We start from the raw sequence: 13,975 nt of genomic DNA on the forward strand, positions 1-13,975 counted from the left end.
AAGAGGATGATGACAGGACGGTGCCATGTGCAGAAGTTAGGACTCCTTGTCTGTAATCCAAGGTCCTCTGCTCTAAAAATGATGTCAGCATATACATATCTTGAAGTTTCTAATAACATTGGGGATTCGGAGAGGGCCAATAGGATGCCATCACGTTTTTTAAAACTGGAATTTAGTAATGCTCTTTCAAATTATTCAAAAACTCTTAGATGTGCCCTACATAGGCTGATAATTGCATACATATTTCACTCCTCGCGCAGACTAGCTTGAGGTGAAACTTGGCAGCCATTTAATAGACTAATGAAGGTTAGATTAGCAAATAACTTCCCCCACAAATGGGCTGTTGAAATAATAAAATGTAGGGAGGTAAATATAATGACTATCAATCAAGCTTGTCCAAAGAATAAAGAAATGTAAAACATTGATAAAATCTGGAGAACTCAGAAAGCAAACAATAACAAAAACAGGGAGACAGCTGCCACCGTGTCATGCGTCAGGGTGAGAGGCGAATGTAACCGTAGCTACCTGACTATTCAAACATTTCACTGCGATTGAAATGTCCTTTAGAGTAAAATAATTGACAAGCCATGAAGAATCTCCACTTTTTTCCCTTGATTTCCATTTTCCACAGTGCCTTTCCACACAGCTTTAACAGCTGCACACAGTCTGCTGTTCTGAGCCTCATGCCAGGCGTGGTGTTGAAGCATTCGTTCCGTTCCGCGTGCGTTGGGGCCTTTGTTAATATCTCTGCCCTCCACTCCATTTGGGCGGCTCCAGCTCTCTGCGGTTCACTTTCCTTGGTGCTGAGCAAGAATCTGCTTTGGTGGCACTGCCTTCAGAGGCAGCCTCATGGGACATTCTTCAGCCATGATTTCATTATGACCGCTGCTTCAGGCTAGTCTGGGTTTCATGTTTGACCACCTGCACGGTCACTTGAATCCCGGGTAGGTCCCTCGTGTCAGTATTTGACAACTGCCTTTGCTCTTATGTCATCTCTTACCTATGCCAACATGTGGCACATGGAAGCCATTCTGTTGACAAAAGGGCTCTCATCCCTTCTGATTTAATATCTATCCTAGGCAGCAGTTTGGTACAGCTGTTAGGATGTTGTCAAAATTCTTCTGTACATAAGAAAAGTGAAACCCACACCACATTGAGCAATATGTTCATGATGTGGTCATTCCTTTGGATAATCATCAACAATAACATCAACGAATCCCTTGCCTCTGACCTCAGAAGGCTCCAGACTGATGCAAGAAAACATGGGAAATACAACCTCTGCGGCAGCTTGAGGCCTGCCAGCATTCTTTGCTAAACTGGTATGTGCATGCTTAGATAACACATTAATTGTAGGCACTAATCAAACATATTTTAAGTTGTGAAATCCCAGACATTTCTCCCCATGACACAGTTTGCAGGAGTGTAGCCTGCACCACTAGCAGCCTGAGCTACAATCCTTCGGCTCTTCCCTCATGGGTTTGCCTGGTTACCCCTTTAATAAAGCCATGAGTTGGAGTCATCTAACCCAATTTTCAGACTTTGGGGATCCCTCTAAGGCAGGGACACTGTCTTCTGGAGCTCTGACTTTGGGCAGGTTAATATCCTACCACACAGCACAAGAGTCGGGTAGCCATGATGCCCATCCCCCACTCAGTTTCACAGATGGATCTGTGGGTATGTTCGCTTCAATAGAGTGTAGCTAGTTCCATGGGGATGTACGATTCTTGAATAGAGGTTGCCTGTGTCCAGCAACCTGAGAGAAATTCAGAGACAAAAATATCTGAAAAAAGTGGGATAGCATATTTGCTGATCCATTTCTGAAAATGCAGTGAGGCTACAATCATGGCTAGCGTGACCGTCTCCAGTTTCCCAGATGTTTTTGACCACCTTCCCAAGGAATCTATTTTTTATTAGATGCATACACTTCATGTTGGTTCAATCTTACAAAAGGCTTCAAGACAAATAACAATAATCAACCAAAAACTAACTCCATAAAAGTTGAAATCTCACATCCACATATACTCATTTCTGTTTACGGTGCTCATTTATCAGGAAACTTGCTGAGCACCACTTGCGTGCTAGACGCTGAGCATGGAGCTCACCAGGTGGAGCAGATACTCTGGGAGAGACGCCCCAGAAAACAAAGGCTCCTGATGCAACAGCATACCAACTGCGCAAGCCTCCACAGACTGACCAGCTGTTCAAAGACTTACTGTCAGGGCCTGGGGCCTTCCCAGGGCAGACAGTATTTGTTCTGAGAGCTGGTCCTAAAGGTTAGTATTCACTAGTGGGTGTGAGGTCCTAAGACACCCTGGTGTGCAGCCTGACATGGTTAAAACACAGGGGTCATAAGTGGGAAGAGAGAGATAAGGCTGAAAAGGCAGAACGTGGGAAGTTCTCAAAGGGATGCCTATGCCATTTGTAGGCCAAGCATTCAAAGTCTTAAGGATCTTTTAGGTAATGGGAAGCCATGGTTGTTCAGGCATGGGGGATGGAGTTGTAAGGAATATATTAAGCAGAGGGATAAGCATGTTAGTGCCAAACACATAGAGATGGCTTACTGTATGCTAAATTCTTCCCTAAGTGCATTACATGCATAGACATAAGTAATCTTTGCGGCTACCTGTGAGGTTGGTGCTTTTACCCTACCTTAGACAATGGGGAAACTGGGGCACAGTGAGGTGAGTCAGGTTGGCAAAACTATTATGTGATAGAGGCAGTGTCACTGCAGAGCACACTCTCTTTGCCACAACTCCGGACTGCCTCTCAGACGAGGATCCGGAGGAGGAGCTCCAGAGCCTGGGAAGATGGGCTGGTAGAGAACACGCTGAACTGGAGCCGTGTGCCCCGTGACAGACTGTAGGAACTGGCTGTGAAGTAGTTCAGGCTTAAGCGCTTCATTAGAAAAAAAACAAACTTTCAGCAGTCACTTGTTAACTCATGAAAATCCAAGGCTTGACATGTATTGCAGGAAGTACTTGGTGAAATTCCCCAAAGATGGCTCTGTCTCCTTTCTGGAGCCTGACTAGGGAAGAAGGACCACTGTGGGGCACTTGGCTCACGGGGCCCCCCTCAGCAAGCACGGAGGAAGGTGGAGGTGCACGTGCTGGAAGAGTCCACCAGAGTACCCGACTGCGACAAAGACCTCTGACAGGCATGAAGATGACATTTACTTATGTGTGACAGAGGAAATGATGAAGAGGAAAATGAAAAATCATGTTCTGCTAATTTATGGAATTTCTTTCAATGTTAAAGCCACAGTGATTTTCAGAATGAGGATCAGTGAAAAAGATGTATTGGGTTAAAAAGGGATTTACATAAATAGTAACAAGATTGAAGCCTCACATGGAGCTATGCGCTCACATGTGGTTTGGGGCTGTGGTAATGGAGTAGTGATAAAAAAAAAAAAGACATACTTCCTGGAAATAGACTTCTACCTTATAAATGAAAGAAGAAGAGGGTGAGGAATAGAGCTGCTTCTGAGATGAGGCAAATGGTTAGTGTTTAGTAGCAAGGGCCAGTGACTTGGGGTGGAGAGCTCTATAGACTGCATATTTCAAGCAATTACACCTGGACCAGGGGTTTTATAAAATAAATTTTAATTTGGCATATAAAGGACATGGATGTGGAGTGCTATTGAGAGAGACAGAGACAGAAATACAGAGATATTTTTTTAGTTACAAAAACAGTGTCTTAAAAGTATAAAAGAGGCCTTGAACTAGGTAGAAAGCTGAAGATAATGCCGAAGGGATGAATTCTAGAGATTTTGGTAGTTAACTTTGAAGATTAAAGAATCACTTGACCAAATTTTGTTAGTGGCAAGGGCGACAGAAGAGCCAGGAAAACTTTGTAATTTCTTCAGCACATATTTTGAATGTCCAAGTTGACTAAGAACTAGAGATACAGAGCTGGTTGGAAAGCTCTCAGTGTTCTCACAGGAAACAGTCATGAAAATGTTGTAGATAGATCATGATGCTATTAACTAAGTACTAAGTGGAGAGGGGAGAAATGGTGTGAAGAAGAGAGATGAAAGCGAGTGAGTTCCCCTTTGAGCATGCTGAGCCTGCGACGTCACAGGGCCCCTCGGGGGAAGAAGTCCAGCAGGTGGTCTGCTAGTGCGCTTGCCGATCAAGAGAACAGGTCTGTAGAAGGTGATCAAAGTCTGATGGGGATACAGGATCACCTACAGGGAACAGGTAGGCTAAAAAGAGGGCCTAGACCCCGGAAGATGACTGGTTAGCCAGAGACGGGTAAGATTGCTCAAGGGAGGAACAACCTAAGACAGGCACAGTTGCAGGGGGGCCATCAGGTGAGAAATTGGGGATCAACAGAGGTGAGTCTTAGAACCTCACCCCCCCTGTTTTGAGAGAAATCTTCTGCATCCGTGGATGTTTTGTTGCCCTTGTCTAGCTTGGATTAATACTTAGTCTATACGCACACACCTGATCATCTACATTTGCCCTCTTACAGCACTAAATTATGTTTTCTACCTATATCTTGCATTTACCTACCACTTCAGCATTTTATTAAAATAATAATAATAAGGGAGAAATGTGGGATTCACATATAAATCAAGTATAAAAATCAAACGAATAATCATAAAAAAAAAAGAGGGCCTAGAAAGAAAGCCTGAGTAACAATATTTGACATGAAGAGACTGCATCAAGCAGAAGATGTTGTGACGGAGAGGTCTGAGAAGGTGGATCATCTCTGGACTGAATGAAGTCATGAAATTAAAGGGAAGAGTTTTATTTTCTGTAATTGCCTGTGCTCCTTGAATTCTTCATTGGGCGATCAGCAATGGCTGTAGCTCTCTTGTTTGCCTTGTCTTCTCAATGACTGGCATGGCATCTGGCACAAGGGTGGTATTAACATATATTTTTGAATGACTTAATATAGGGGTACAACATGCTACTGACAAGCCCACTGAGACTGGAAAGCATCTGCTGGGTTTGCTGATTAGGAGATTCCTGGTAGTGTGAAGAAAGAACAATTACGTGCCTGAGAAGAAAGGAACTTTTAAAACACTGGCTTTTAAAATACTGGAAATGTAAAAAAACTGTTCTGGAAGGCATAGCAAATTTCAGATAATAAACCTTTTTTGTGACAAGTTTCCTTAACTGAAATGGGGTTGCATTATATTACTTGCTGACTGCTAGACTGATAGCAAAATATAATATAGAATAAAATTGTTTTAATAAAAGTATTGAAAAAAAAAACACAGGGTGTTCGGCCATCAGAATAATGCCAAATAATTTTCACATCCTGAATATTATAACAAAAACAAATAAGCTCCAATTGTTGCTTAACCTGAAACTACTTTATGAACGTGACAGCCAGGATTTGCTTACAGGGTGGGTCTTCATGGACCAAAGGGACATCTATGCCATGAAGTTGCAGGAGCTCCATGTCTCTGGTTCTTATTCACAGAAACTGAAACTAATGAGTAAAGAATTGGCTGATTATAAAAAAAAATTTTTTTTGAATCAAAAAAAATCCTGGACTTCAGCAAGGACTTAAGAAAATTTGTTTCTCAACAAGCACTTAAGAGCCCTGGAAAGCAATAAAGTGAAAGGCAATTTGCACAGACTAATGGAGCCGCTGAAGGAAGACGGAGTGGAGAATGAGTCCTACGTAATGGAGGAAAAGTTCTGTTTTGGAATTTTGTTGTAAAGAGTCTGTAAAACAGTCTCTCCCTGATGATAAAACACTGGCTAATGGCATCTAGAATTTTCTTTTGGAGACCATGATAACTTCAACTTAGTGTGACTGTACATAAAAGAAAACAATACAACATAAAATCAAAGGCATATACTTAAATTGTGTATTCTGGGAAGTAGCCTATGTCACAGAGCAAAATATCTCTCAGTTAAAAACCAAAAGTAAACAAAAAAAAATCACTTTTTATGGGTCATTTAGCTTAGACATTTAAAGCTAAGTGCTAATTCAGCCCATGAAACATCTTGACAGTTTTTTTCTTTTTGTTTTCTCTTCCTTCTCATATAAGAGGTATTCTTATTTTCCTAGTTAAACAGAAAACGTAGAAGAGAACTAAGAGGAATTAGGTCTACCTCAACTCAATCACTCTTAAGTGTTTGTCAGTGAGCAGACATATGTGGCTCACTCCTTTCATATCCTTCCATTAGTTATGTGTAGGTCTGTCTTTATTAGATTGTAAATAACCTTGAGGTCAAAGCCTGTGTCTCATCCTTTTTTGCCTGAGCCCTGGCACTATATTTTATACTCCAGGCTCAATAAACATTGGGTAAATAAACAAATGATTATCATTCAGGTGCTTGAAGTTTCAGATAATTTAGTGTCATGAAATTCACACTTTGAAACTAAATCATGTTTATTATTGCCTCATAAATAAATCTGTGATTTTTTTCTGAACTTTTAAAAAATAATAGTTCATAATAATCCCATTTGTTCCCCAATTCAGAGTCAGAGAAAAAAGTTATGGTTTTGAGTATTGAAGTTGGACCAGTGGCACCTTAAATTCTTGGCTTTAAAGAAGATGTCTTTAGAGACCCTCTGTGTCCGACTGGCTCTAGAGCCAAATCTGTATAACGCAGACATGCAGATGGAGACCTGGAGGTTCTGAAGGGACAGTAGTGTGATACATGGCACCTAAAAATGGGCTGGAGCTCTTTATTTCCAATCTGTCCTGGGATTTGTGTTTAAAGAATCAATTTCCTTGCAAGTTACCTAACAATGCAGTAGGAAAAAGAAAAGCCATGTAAAAAAAAGTTTTTATTTGATGTGATAGGAAAATAAGATTTGGGAAATACCTGCTATAATGCATATGTAACACTAGACATGATTCTATTCTGTCTATAAAGGAGTTGAGAGGTATATCTGGATTGGAGTTACTCATTTTCTTCTTCTTCTGTACACATGAGAGCATATGCTACCAGTGAGAGAGAACAGGCATTATAGGCAGAAATATCTGGATTTGAAATATTTCTTTGTTATTCTGAAAACTATAAATTGTATATATTTTAGATGTACAACAGGATGATCTAACACACACACACACACACGGTGACATGATTACTATGGTTTAAGGTAATTATGAAATTTCCATACTTATACATTATATATAACTGCAACTTCATACCCTTTGACCATCATCTTCTCATTTTCCCCACTTCCTCTCTCCTGGAAACCACCATTCTACTCTCTACTTCTATGTATTTGACGCTGCTAGATTGCAAAGAAGAATTCTTACAATGTGTGCTGCGGTGTCAGGCACACAACAGGTATTCACTATGTATTTGTTGAGTGAATGAATGAATGAGTGGCTTATATTACATCTAATTTTGAAGACACAGTTGGACTGGATTTCCCAGTGTTCAGTGTCATCTGTGTGGGGCAACATCCAAAAGCACTTAGTGATACAATGCAGCAGGGTTCCCTTGTAGAACAAAGTGGCAGATTTTGAGAAACCCCAGCTTGAAGCGCAGGTTGTCTGGTCACAGACACAAAGAATCCGAGCAATCTGGCAGGCAGAGCTAGATGGGAAGTGATTAAAGTTTGCGCTCATTGAATTTTAGTGAAAACATGAATGTTTCTTATTTTCTACCACCACATTGAAGAGGGATTTCTTTTTGCTTAAAATTGTCTTGGTTAGCTCCAGGAATAATTGACTGAACCTGCTTCTAGAGACTGTTTCCAGAGAACATAATAATTAGTCCCACACTGAATATAGAACAGTACTGAAGGTTCACGGAAACAGGTTTGCTTCTTATTTATCTATTTTTACCCAGCAATTTGAGATTGAAACATGACTTTTAAAAGAATTATAAGGCAGGAAATCACTGAGAAAATTAAATGTTTATTTACTCAAAGTTTTATCACTTTCTTATTTTCTAGCCTTTCTGAGATTAATGTGGGTCTACAGGCTTCTCCTACTACATCCACTTATTCTTGACACACATTATGTATACACATACTTTTGTTTTGTTAAATCCTGCCCACAAAGAGAAAAGATAAGTTTAAGAAAAATATCTCTGTTCCAAAGAGTCAGCCTCCACTTGAAGACAGTCCACTAACATTGATCTAATCATGCTAGACTATTCTGCAGCTGGCTTATGTAAGTCTTTTTGGGTATTTGTTAAGCTTCTTAAAATGTGTTATGACAAGCACTGAAGAAAACATAATTTAAAAGAAACTCATGAATTCAGGGTATTTTATAAATATTATATATTATTGTATTATCATATAATAATATATATAAATAATGTAAATAACACAAATTTATATGTATCTGTCTCTCTATACCAATGAGGGTCTGAATCGGTGGTGGTGTAATTCAATAGCAACTTCATTTTTAGATACTTAAAATTCAAAAACAAGAAGAGTGTGATTTTATTACTTTCAAACAGGAGAACTGTATTTTTCTACCATGCAGTGTTCTCATAATATAGGAGGAGGTTCTCAGCCCCCAGTCTCAGCTTGTCAGTCTTTATTACATTCAATTCGGAGTGAGAATAAGATATGCCTGAAATGAAAGAAGTGTAGAAAGGGACTACGGTTGCATACTACCATGGGACTGATATTTAGGTGTTTGTTCATTTGTTTATTGGTTCGTTTAATGGTTACTGCCTATTCATAGCAGAATTATGTAGGCGGATAATTTTGGAAATGTGCTCCTCAGATTTTCTTCTAATCTGATCATGTATGTGAGCTGTAATTACTATATGCACCATGCTTTGCATTTGATAAAGGTTTTTTCCACATGATTATGGAATTTAGATAGTACAGCAATTCTGTGAGGTAGATATGACCATCATATTTTTAATAAAGAAAGAAACTTTGGCCCAGAAAGGCTTGATAATTCACCTCAGATTTTATGCCCACTAGGTATAAAAGCTGGAACTGAACACTGAGGTCTCATGCCTAATTCCTGTGTGTGTGTGTGTGTGTGCGTGTGTGTGTGTGCGTGCGTGCGTGCATGTGTGTGTGTGTGCGTGTGTGTGTGCGTGCGTGTGTGAGTGTGTGCATGCGTGCGTGCGTGCGTGTGTGCGTGTGTGTGCGTGCGTGTGTGTGTGCGTGTGTGTGCATGCATGTGTGTGTGCGTGTGTGCGTGCGTGTGTGTGTGCGTGTGTGCGTGCGTGCGCGTGCGTGCGTGTGTGTGTGTGTGCGTGTGTGTGTGCTTTGTAGGATACACAGGAAGGAGGCATGGTCAGAGCTGCTGCCTCTTCCTCCTCCTCGGGCTTTGCCCCCTGGTCCCTAACCCTTCCTGAATCCTGAGGGTTTAAGGCTCTGGAGAACTTCAAGGGCATGTTAAACGACATCAAAGAAGAAAACATTCCGTCTGCCTAGTCCAGTTAACCAATTGCTCTTTTTAACACTTGGATCTCAACATGGCTAGCAGGCCACTGTCACATATGTCTATGTGCTTGGAATGCTTCCTGCAAATTACGAACTTCTTTAAAAAAATTAAACTCTATATTATGGTTTTAATGAGATCTATTGGATAGATTATAGCATAATGAAAATGATTAAAATAAGCATACAATCTTTTTTTATTAAAAAAGGGACCACTATAACATTCTGATCTTCAGCCAATGACATGTTCTGAAGTCTCTTTAGAAATAATTTCTATTAATTAAAAAATATATATTTTGAGGGCAGTAAGTTACCACTGCTGACCAAATCAACATTACAATTTTTTCCCCCTACGACTGATGTTATGATGACTCAAGTAGGATTTTAAAAAGTACTAACTAATTCACTAATTATATTTGCTCCCTAAATTAAGGCATAGGAATATTTAAAAGACTGAATTAGATCACTCAATTATTTAATCTTACATATATGTGGTATTCAGGAAGTAAGCTGGGTTTTGACCCATTTTATTCAAGTTTTTTTTAAATTGGATATAATTTTCTCCTCTTTCTATAAAACAAAATCTAACTATAGCTTCTGACCATCAAGATAATGAAAATAAGATTCACTGTTAAGGGTCAAATGAAAAAATAAACAACTCTATAAGATTCTCTTTTTCAGATTGCACTTGCTTGTCAAAGAATATTTTTTTGTAGGTACAAGATGTTGTAAGAATGTCTGATTAGCTTAATTAAAGGAGTTAAGAAAAAATATGCTTGAAAATGTCTGCTATAATTATGTTTTCTATAAATAGATAAACCACATTTCTCAATACCTGTTAACGTAATTTGTCTTGTAAGGATTTTTTAACAACTACATACTGTGTTTAGACATCTATTATTTAGTGCCATTTTACAATTGCTGCTATCTAGATGTGTTTTTTTGTCTTTTCTCTGAATTTTGTTTGTTAGACTATCACTTCTTTTAAATTTTGTATGCTTTTAACTTTTATTTATTTATTATTTTTAATTTTTTTCAGTGAAGTATAGTTGATATATTAGTGGTGATGAATTTTGTTGTGGAAATTTTAAAACATCAACTTAGGCAAGGTTATTTAAATGTTTTATGATAATCTAATACAAAAAGAATGTTGTTTCATAAGGGTACGGAACACAACCAACAGCTATCCTATTGCAATAGCATAAAATCAGATTTTGGTACTCTGCCAGTGATACAATTCAGACTACCATTAGTGAAAAACAACAGCACTAAATTTTCAACAACTCAGCTTCAGTTTTCTAGACATATGCTGTTTTAGTGTGATAAAAACAGAAATTATCTGAAAGAGAAACTTCCTTTGGGTCTCACTCTCTAAAAACACAATGAAATGAAAATGTCTGACTATATTGTAGTTAAGCAGACTATATGTGAGGAAAAGACATCCCTGCAGAGATGTTGGGGAACTCTCATTAGTTCAACTGAGATCATCCAGGCAGTATGCGTACTCCGTAGAGGCACTCCAAACAGAGGTCCCAAGAATAACAGAGTGGTAGACTCGCATGGCAATTTGTCGAGGGGGTTCTCCTTTCGAAGCGGAAGGCATCTTCATTCATTCTCTAGCACATTCCTTCTATACAGAGCTTGAATGAAACAATCAATGCTAATATGACAAATTCTAGGGTAGATGAAGCAAAGGCAGGGAAAGGTACTTACTTCAGACTTGAAATATAAGAAAAGATTCTTATAGGAATATAATCATTATTGTGATCTGAAGAATGAGCAGTAATTAGTTAACTGATGTGAAAGAACAGGTGAACACGGAGCAGGGTGAACTAGCTGAGAGAATAGCTTGTAGAAATATGAGGAGGCTGTGAAAATATGGCCCATAAGAGGAATTAGAATAAGCTCTACATGTAATATAATGTTTACATGTAGAATAGGAGGGAAGTAATGTGAAATATGGATGAGACTGTAGAGGCGAGGCAAGACCCAAACAAGGACCTTGTAACAAATAAGATAGCAAATTTTAACCCAACCATACCGATAATTGTTTTAAATGTGTTTTAAATGTAAGTGGCCTAAATATATTAATTAAAAGGTGGAATCATCATATTGATAAAAAAAGCAAGACCTAATTATAGCTATCTACAAGAAAGCCATTTTAAATATAAACACAGAGAGGTTAAAAATAAAAAGATGAAAAAAAGATAGTCAATACAAATATTAATTAAAAGAGAAATGGAGTGGCCATATTAATGTCAGAAAGAGTAAATCTTACATGAAAAAATATTACCAGGAAAAGAGGACATTATATAATGATAAGTCAATTCATCAAGACAACATAACAAGCCTAAATGAGTACTTGGTTAATAACACAGTTTTAAAATACATGAAGCAAAAAATGATAGAATTTAAAGGAGAACTGGACAAGACCATAATTATAGTTGGATATTTTAACATTTATCTCTCAGTAAGAACATAGAACTGAGGACAGATCAGTAAAAATGTAAAACTAAGGATGTAGAAAACTTGAATAGTAACTAAGGATGTAGAAAACTTGAATAGTACCAATAAAACTGGCCTAAGTGACAACTCCAGAACTCCACACAAGAGCAGAAATATATATTTTATTCAAGTGTACATGACTCATTCACCAAAATAGATCATATTTTAAGCCATAAATGATACCTCAACAAATTTGGGAGAATGGAAATCATACAAAAATATTCTCTGACCACAAGTACCACAAGTATTATAATAGAAATAAAATCACAGAAAGACTTCTGGAAAGGCCCAAATATTTGGAAATTGAACAACATACTTCTAAATAACCCAAAGTTTGAAGAGAAGTTCACAAGAAAAATTAGAAAATGTTTTGAATTGAATGAAAATAAAAACAAGGCATACCAAAATTTGTGCAATGTAGCTGAAGAAGTGTTGAGGGGGAAATTTATACCTCCAAACGTTTAATACTAAGAAGAAAGGTCTGAAATATAGGATCCAAGCTTCCCTCTTAAGACACTAGTAAATAAATAGTGAATTAAACACAAACAGATAGAAAGAACTAACAAAGATACAAATATAAATGACATAAAAAATAAAATTAAAGAAAAAACTCATAAACCAAAAGCTATTTCTGGAAAATATCAATAAACTGGACAAATCGCTAGCCAGACTAATCAAGAAAAGAAGACTTGTATCAGGAATGAATGAGAAGATATCACTATATATTCTACAGACATTAAAAAATAAGGAAACATTAAAATGATAATAAGGGAATGCCAATTAATTTGACAACTTAGATTAAATGGTACATTCTTGGAAAAACATAAACTACCAAAACTCAGTCAAGAACTATAGAACTTGAACATGCCTATATCTATTAAATAAATCTAATTTATTAAGGAATTAGTTAAAACTATCCAAAAATAGCTTTAATTGATAATTTTTTGTGAACATTTGAGGATAATATATTACCAATTCTATACAAATTCCTCCAGAAATTGGATGAAGAGGGATCATGTCTCCAGCCACTTTATTAAGTCAGCATTACTCTGGTACCAAAGTAACATAAAAGCATGAAAAATAATAAAAATTGCACACCAATATACTTAATTAGCATAGAAGCAAAATAACCTTTAAAAATAGCAAATTGAATTTGGCCATAAGAAAAAGATAACAGGTTATGACTAAGTGAGATTAACCCCCAAAAGGCAATGCCAATTTGACACTGGAAAATCAATCGACTTAATTTACCACATCAACAAACTAAAAAAGTAAACCATGAAGTTATCTTAAAAATGCAGAAAAGCATTGTCAAAAGTTAGCATCCAATCCTGAAAAATTTTCAACAAACTTAGAAGGGAATTTCCGAAACCTAAAAATTTTAGAAAACTCAAAATTCAACATCATACATAATAGTAAAAGACTGACTATTTCCTTCCTAGGATCTGAAATAAAGCAAGGATGGCTGGAAACATTTCAGTTCATTAGTGTATTAGCAGTCGTCGCCAATGCAATAGGCAAGTAAAGAAATAATTGGCGTGCAGATGGCAAAGAAAGAAACAGGACTGTTTATTTGCAGATGACATGACTTTCAATATAGAAAATCCTAAGGAATTTACAAAAAATCTATTAAAATTAATAAGTTGAGTTTAGCAGATCACAAGATAAATATTAATTACATTTTAATAATCAAAGGTCACAGAAACTGAAATGAAAAAAGTGCCATTTACAATAACATTAAAAAATACAGTAAGTACTAATTTAACAGACTACTTCACCACAAAATATTGCTGAGAGAAGTTAAAGAAAACCTAAATAAATGGAGAGATACTACCATGTTATAGATTAGAAGACACAGGACTGTTCAGATGTCAATTCTCCCCATATTGATCTGTAGATTCAACCCAATTTCAATCATAATCCCAGCGGGGTTACATTTTTAGTTGAAAAGTTGATTCTAAAATTTATAAGAAAATATGAAAGCACAGAATACCCAAAATAAATTTGAAAAAGAAATACAAACTGTAGGATTCACACTACTGTAAGGCTTATTATAAAGCCACAATAATTGGCTTTATTGTGTGGAAGAGTTAGGTTCAGTATCACAGGGAAACCAGACAGAGTGAAACCAAAGTTA

General features: G+C 37.3%; 1 protein-coding gene across 5 annotated transcripts in view; it reads right to left on the bottom strand.

The window, feature by feature from the left end:
* Positions 1–13,975, bottom strand: part of ATRNL1 (attractin like 1) — a 718,480-nt gene that overhangs the window by 119,114 nt on the left and 585,391 nt on the right. The window lies entirely within an intron of this gene.

The sequence above is a fragment of the Manis javanica genome, chromosome 7 (assembly GCF_040802235.1).
Source record: "Manis javanica isolate MJ-LG chromosome 7, MJ_LKY, whole genome shotgun sequence".
Taxonomy (NCBI): Eukaryota; Metazoa; Chordata; class Mammalia; order Pholidota; family Manidae; genus Manis; species Manis javanica.